Source organism: Acomys minous (assembly GCF_964271855.1).
Source record: "Acomys minous genome assembly, chromosome: 14".
Lineage (NCBI taxonomy): Eukaryota > Metazoa > Chordata > Mammalia > Rodentia > Muridae > Acomys > Acomys minous.
Genome location: NC_140496.1, coordinates 63,068,794 through 63,076,931, shown reverse-complemented (window position 1 = coordinate 63,076,931; position 8,138 = coordinate 63,068,794).

Below are 8,138 nucleotides of genomic sequence, written 5' to 3'. Positions count from 1 at the left end.
GCTAGTAAGCCTCCAGGGCTGTTCCGCTTGGCTTGCCCCTGCAGGGGGGCTGGTGTCAGCCTACCGCTTATCTCCTGTAGCCCTCCCACCCCTATCCCGCATAAGTGTAAAACCAGATGCCATGGCTTGGAAGGAGAAACCTTGATCTCACCAGAGAGTGGAAAAATATAAGGTGACATGATTTGGCAGCTAGAATAAAAACAGCCCTACTCTCTGTAGAGAAACACCAGAGCCAAAACAAGGCTTGATTGAGGCGTACTTTCTGCTTCCTGATCAGTTCCTGAAAACTGCTTCCTTTTGCATACCAACCTGAGAATAGCCAAAAATTCTTCTTGGAAATGAATGGGTCATGAAAATCATCTGGGAAAAGTCTATTTTCACCTTGGAGGTCCTCATTTCAAAATGCTGGAAGTGAAAATGCAATAAGACCCTTCCCCAAAGGAAGCACAATTTCAAGCCTCACACAGCAACTGCTTCTTTTTTTTTTTTTTTTTTTCTTCTTGAGACCAGGTTTTACTAGATAGCCCTGGGCTGTTCTGGTACCTGCTATGTAGACCAGCTGGTCTTGAACTCAAAAATCCACCTGCTTCTGCTGAGATTAAAGACATTTGCCATAACACTGGGCCACACACTAAGATTTTTTTTAATGAGTATTTCCTCCCACTATTTTCATGAGCCCAGGCTTCGTTATTTAACACAGTTAAATCCATTCTGAATGTGTAAAATTGTACACTGCTTTCCCCTGTTATATGGAAAAGTACCCAATCATGATTGTTTTATTATTTTTATTTATTACTGTTGTGTGTGGGAAAATGCTATGGCACATATGTGGCAGTCATAGGACACGCTGTGGATCAGTTCTCTCCTTCTCTCTTTACGTGGGCTCTGGTGATAGAACTCAGGTTGCCAGGCTTATATCGCAAGCGTTCCCACCTGCTGAGCCTTTTCGCTGGCCCATCAACTATGATTATTAACAGTTACCTAATAATCAACATTTGACTTAATCACCCTTTGGACACTGAATTTGTTCCCAAATTTAAAAATTATGTCATTTCATTGATGTTCAAATTTTGGGAACTTAAAAACATTTTCACACCAACTCTATAATTTAGTTATTTGGCAAATCCTAGTAATGTTTGCTTTACTGACCCAAATGAGCCTTGCAGATGAATCCTCAGGATAGACTCATGGGGGGGATCCAGTTCCTCTTGAGAACATAGAAATTGCCTAAGCAAAGAGCTCCAGCCCCCCCCCCCATCTTTTATCTCCCTTATATCTGTGACCACAAATCTGATCTCCAGCTCAACATTTTCAAGGACCCTACAGAAGAAAAAAAAAGTACCAGTTTGACTCTATGAAAAGCACAGTAAAGCAGAGGTACAGGAAACACATGACAAAGCCGAGGGTCTCATTTTTAAGTATAAAGGGTCAGAGACTGTCGCTTATTCTGATGTCTTATTGGAGTGTCATTTCCTTCGAGGTTCCTGCTTGAGACACTTAGAGGAGAGTCACATTTTTTGAGTTCCAGTTGAGGTAGACAGAAGTAGATGGAGTTTGGCACCGCTAGGATTGGGCAGAGTCAGCTATGATTATAATTTGTCATTGCTGCTTAACTCCCACTTATATGGCTGTCATAAATCATTCTGTGCAAATGTTTTCTCTCAAAGACAAGCCCTGTACTTCCTACTTTTCTCATTACTATGACAAAAGACCTCACCGAAGGCAACTTCAGGTGTGGTACCTTTGGGCTCACAGTGTGAGGGCACAGTCCCTCAAAGTAGGAAGGCAAGGTGACAGGAGCATGAGAGGACACGTTGCTTTGAATCTGTAGTCAGAAAGCAGAGAACGCTTATTGGTGGGGCTAAGATCGCCTCAGCCAAGGACTCCAGCCCATAGAACAGCGCCACCAACAGCTAGGATGCACTTCCGGTTTCAATTGACCAGGTCCAAAGGCTTCCCCTAGAAGTTTATCTCCTAGGTGATTAGACCCAATCATGTTGGCAACCATATTAGCCACCGTAGTCTCTATACTAAATGTTTCTCGGGGTTATTTCACATGAGAATCGCTGAAACCCAGAGGTAGGCATTCTTTTTCCTGGTTTTCATCTGAGGCACGTAAGGAGCAGAAAAGTAAATTTCCTTACCAAAAAGCAATTGCCTAAGAAACATTTGAGTTAGGATCAGAATCCAGGGCTGGTCTCAAAGCTTACGGTTTTTCTATGACATAGCGCTACCTCCCTTGGTGCACCTTATAGATAAGCATCGTTGTAACTTCAAAAAAAATGTATTAATACTTGCCCACCCAGGAGGAAGCGTTCTCCAAGACCCAGGGATTGCCATAATGAGTAGCATAATCTGTAGGCTCCAGAGGGGACTTGAAAGATGTCTCATGAAGAAAGAGACCAACCAAGCCAACTGTGAATGACAGAACAGCCTTTGTCCCACAGAGGCTCTGACAACAAAGAGGCCACAAGGTGGGGTTGGGGCCTAGGGCCCTGGGTTCCTTCCCAGAATCACAACATTGAACAATAAACAAATAAATATAATAACAATAAACAAGAGGCCACAGGGCAGCATTCGCCGCTCACTTACTCCCAAAGCAGTCATCGGAACGCATTATGGTGGGTGGTGGTAACGGGAGCTATTGCTGCTGCCGCAGCTTCTAAACGAATCATTAGATCTTAACACGAGTGGCAGTTTTCCCACTGGACTCCAGTTTTGTAACATTAGGGACCATGTTTGTCTTCTCCATTGTTACGTGTCGACTCTTAGGGTAATGTGTGATCCCTGCTAGTTTGTCTTAGCCCATTTGGATTGATATAATGTGTTCCGGGTGTCTCCCACAGAAATTAATTTCTTACAATTCTGGAAGTCAGGAAGTCCAAGGTGAAGGTACCAAGAGGCTCAATCTCCTGCTTCCTGCTTTATCATTAGTGGTCTTCTCACTGTTCTCTTATGTCAGGAAGAACAGAGAATTTCTCTGGGTATATCATTATTATTATATCTAATTAATTTTGTGTGCATGTAGGCGTTCATGCATGCATGCGCCACAGTGTGCATGTAAGACATCTCACTGGGCCTGGGTTATCTTTTATAAAGACATCAAACCCATTCATCGGGCCTCTACCTCATGGTCTCGTGATCTCGATAAGGCCCTGTCTCCAAACACTATCAACAATGGGGGCTGAGTATGGACATATGAGTTGGGGGAGAAGATGGGGCATTGCCAGTTCATCTCTAGGATATTTGTTGTACGGATGACTGAACATGTTGTCTGGGACAAAGGCATAGATTGCTGCTAAGGATAGCTGATGATCTGTTCTTCACGGACAGCTGTATCTTCCAGGGTGTGTGGTCTAAACCAAAGTGGCCCAAGTCAAGGAAAGTGACGGGGTATGTGTAATCAGGCCCCATGTCTAACACCCGGTATAACCTGTGGGTCCTAAGCAAGAAGCCACCTAAGTCGGGAATCATGGGCTTCTGTCTCACTTGCCCCCGCACAGAGTGAAGATAAACTCTTTTCTCCATGATTTCCTAGTCAAACTGAGCTTATGCTAGATGTCAGCAGGCACAATCCCTCCTAGAGAAAGAGATCCCAGCATCCTGCTGGCTTCACCAAGGGGAAACTAGGAGGGAAGTGTAGATTAAGCCAAGTCTTTAAAACAATTAATATTGTGGCTGAGAAATCAAAAGCATGACTTTTACAAATGGGTTTTGTCACAACCCTACAGCTCCCAAAAGTGGAAACACCGGGCAAGCCCAGGTCCCGACAGAAGCCCATCTGCTATCTTTCTAGTGCAATGCTTGTCTGTTTATATTTGCTCATTTCCCTCACAGAGTGCCAGGAGAGAGGAAAAAAAATGATATTTAAAAAAATTCATCTGCTCGTATTTATGCAAACATTTTTTTCCCTCCAAGTGTGGGCTGAGCAATGTAACTGAAGCTGACATAAATGCCTCCAACAGACCCCGGGGCCGGGGGGGTGGGGGGGTGGGGGGAATCTTAATGAAGAAACAAGGTTATAGGGGAGATGTGCCTAAGATGGCTGAAGTTGTTGGTGGAGGGGCATAAAAACATCTGTCCTCTAACCAGTAGCATTTAATAGAGAAAAAGTTAAAGCTTCGAGCCCTGGCTTTGGAGGTTCATTTGACTCTGTTACACAATCTTTACTGAATTTCTGCCCATCGGATGTTGTGACGGTCATAAAAATTTAAGGTCTCTGGCTCATAACCTAGCAGTCATTAGTTACGAGACAGCATGCTGCCATCATAAGGAGAAGAGCAGCTGGCTGAAGTTAGGTGTCACTCTTTGCTAAATGCTTTATATGAGGTATGTGATGTACGTTAGAGCTTATAAGTGACTTTTGTCTGTTGGAAGCGCTTAAGAAGAAAGGCTTTTTGTTTGTTTGTTTGTTTGTTTGTTTGTTTTTCGAGACAGGGTTTCTCTGTGTGTGTAGCCTTGGTTGCACTGGACTCAATATGTAGACCAGGCTGACCTCAAAATCACAGAAATCCACTTGCTGGAATTAAAGGCGTGTGCCACCACTGCTGGGCAAAGGAAGGAATTTTGGCTCACAGTTTTTTGTTTTTTTGTTTTGTTTTGGTTTGGTTTTGGTTTTTTTGAGACAGGGTTTCTCTGTGTAGCCTTGGCCATTCTGGACTCACTTTGTAGACCAGGCTGGCCTCGAACTCACAGCGATCCGCCTGCCTCTGCCTCTCGAGTGCTGGGATTAAAGGCGTGGGCCACCACAACCCGGCTTGGCTCACAGTTTGAAGGTAACAGTCCAGCATGTGGGGAAGGCCTGGTGATGGGAGCTAGTTACATTGTATCCACAGTAAAGGATCAGAGAGAGCTGCAAGCTGATGCTTAGCTTGATTTCTCCTCACTTCCCCTGTTAGTCAGCCCAGGGTTCTCTTGAACCGCCTCCACAGGAAGTCCTAGACATGTGTCTCCTCGGTGACAAGAAGAGCTACCATTAGACACAGCTTCCCTATGGTGTTCGCTACCTTTCTCAGAAAGGCTCACAGTGGACATAATAGCTTGCTCCGGCTTATGTAACTTCAGATATTTTGAAACCTCACCCTCTCCTGCATCATACATAACGCACACATCTTTGGGTTTCATATATATGACACTTACGTTTAGAATCTAAATAGCTGACATATTTGACTGCTTCCTTCAATGCAGGTAAAAGTCCTAAGTTCTGAGCACATGTTAGTTGACTTAAACTTTGTAACCAGTGATGCAGTGAGGTGCATATTGCTGTTACACCGTTTTAAGGGTGGGAAACTAGGTTTGTACAAAAGTTGTGTAAAACACAAGGAAATAGCAGAGGCCGTGTTTTTGTTCCCTACACTTTTCTTTGAGGAGCATTCTGAAGCTGCTTCTCCTCCCCCCCCTCCTCCTACACACACACACACACACACACACACACGTATGCTGAAGTATATTCTTCTCTCTCTCTCTCTCTCTCTCTCTCTCTCTCTCTCTCTCTCTCTCTCACACACACACACACACACACACACGTATACTGAAGTATATTCTACCCTCCCCTCCCCCCTCTCACACACACACACACACACACACACACACACACACACACACACACCAAGTTATGCATACACACACACACGTAAGCAAGCCATTTAACCCTCCTAAGTCCTGTCTACCTTGACATAATGGGGACAATATTCAGTATACACAGTATTTTCACTCCTCGCTGAGTCCTTCTTGTAGCCCAGGTCCCCCTGCGAGCTCTGTCTGGAAGCTTAGCAGCCTAGAGGGTTGGTCAACTATTCCTGGAAAAGAGAGAAAGGATCCTGAACACCCTTTTCAAGTTCAAAAACCAAGTCTTTTCATTTTTGTTTCTCTGGTATCAAAAGACTATCCCCTGCCTGGGCTAGAAGCCAGTACACCTCTCCTGCTGCCGCTGGAAAAGGGTGCAGGGACACCCCCATGCTAGACAGGAAGTCCCCATCCTCTGATGCTACCCCCTTCATGTTTCTACCAATGGAATAAAGTAAACCGACAGAACACCCAGATCCAGAGCGCTCTTGCCCCACTGCCTTGATTATTTTGTTAGGAGGCCACGGTATCCCTGGCCCCACACTGCTGTGTTAGTGATGGCAAAGTTGTGGGGTGAGTGGCCTGGTAGACTTGGCCTCAGAACTGTGGCGACACTTAGGAAGGAGCGAGTAGACTGGCCGAATCGGAAGCACTTCACCTTATCTCCAAGGCACACAAGTCAGAAAGTATTGTTCAAATAGCTGAATCAGACTAAGTTTGAAACCCTATGGTAGAGCTAAAATTAGCCTTTTCTCACTTGCTACTCATTGAGTGAGGGCTTATAAGGGACATCATAGTGGTTTAGAAGAAGAGGAAACTATTTTCTTTACACATCTTCGTGGAATGAGTAATTCTGCAAGCCTCGTCTACAGACAAAAGTGGGGCAGATGCAAATTTCAACTGCTAAGGTCAAACCAAGCCGCTGTGGCTTGTCTCCATCCAGCTCCATGACAGAGAGCAGATGACAGCTCAACCCCTCTCCGGTGAGGTCCACACACTTATTTTTAGACAACCTAAAAACTCACTCGAGCCAGACAGTGGCGGCACATGGCTTTAATCCCAGCACTCTGGAAGCAAAGGTAGGCAGATCTTTGAGTTCAGCCTGGTCTACAGAGCAAGTTCCAAGACCACCAGGGCTACACAGAGAAACCTCCTCTTGAGGAAATAGAATGAGGAGGAGGAGGAGGAGGAGGAAGAGGAGGAAGAGGAGGGGGAGGAGGAGGAGGAGGAAAACAACAGCAGCAACAGCAACTTGCTTGTCACCCTCACAGTGTTCAGTGTGGTCGTCTCTTGTCTCTCCCTGATGAGCCCATGGTGGTAGTGGGGTCTGCTGTGTGTTCAGGCATTGACTATCGTACCTCTGGGAAAGAGCTCCTAGTCCACAGTCACCCCTCACTGCCAAGCGCAGAGGAGGATGCTGGAGACATATTGAGAAGGAAAGAGAGAGATGGGGGCATGTGATGACGGACTCAAGAGCAATAGTTAGAAGACTTGTCTTGCAGTTCGTGTGGCTCGGTATCGCTATTACTCTAGGAGTGAGAAATGGAGGACAGAAAAAAGAGAGAGAATTTTTTCCAAATGTAGAAACAAACCTTCCTACGCCTGTCTGATCTTCCCTAACAGCAGGGCCAGAAGGAAGAGCAGGCAGGTGTCCAGGGATGGAAGCTCAGGTGGCCTTTTGTTACTTCCTCCCTGTGTAACTTTGGGCAAGTTTCTTAGCCTTTCTGTGCTTTTCACCCGAACTTTCAACTGTAAGAAATAACGATATCAAGCCAGGCACAGCGACACACACATTTAATCCCAATCCCAGCCCTCAGGGAAACGGAGGCAGGCAGATCTCCGTGAGTTCAAAGACAGCCTGGTCTACAAAGTGAGTCTAGGAAAGCCAGGGCTACACAGAGAAACCCTGTCTCAGAAAAAAAAAAAAAGAAAAAGGAAGGAAGGAAGGAAGAAAGAAGAGAAAAAGACAGAAAGGAAAAAGAAAAAGAAAAAAACTATACCTTCCAGATAGGATCATTGAAGAATTAAATAACTCATTTAAATATACAGAATAACACTTGCAGACAGTAAACCCTTTATAAATTTATCTGCTGCATTGTTTTTTTTTTTCTGACAAGAGTAAGAGTAGTATGCACTGACAAATCATTTAGGATAATTCAGTTTTCAACCAACAGCCCACGGTATACTCCCTTCACAGATTACCCACCTTTTTATATGAGGACCAGCCCTTTGCTTTTTGCAATAAGATACATTTAAGTTATCAGCCCTTCAGCCAACCAGAATTTTCAAATGACCATTTGTGTCCTCCCTGACGTCAAGGGTGGCATGATGCACAATCACCACGGAGACTGCACTCTCGCACAGTCTTCTTCCCCTGCACAAACTTCAGGATCTGCCTCATCTTCCTTCAGAGCCGGCACTTCAGCAAGAACCGGAAAAAAAGTGAACTTTGGAGTTGGGGAGCCCCAGGTTTTAAAGTTTGATTTCATAGCTTCCTAAGAACCTACAGGGGCCTAATGAAATTCTCTTTCAAAATGGGGATGGGGACAGGGACAGAGTAGGCCTTTGTATGG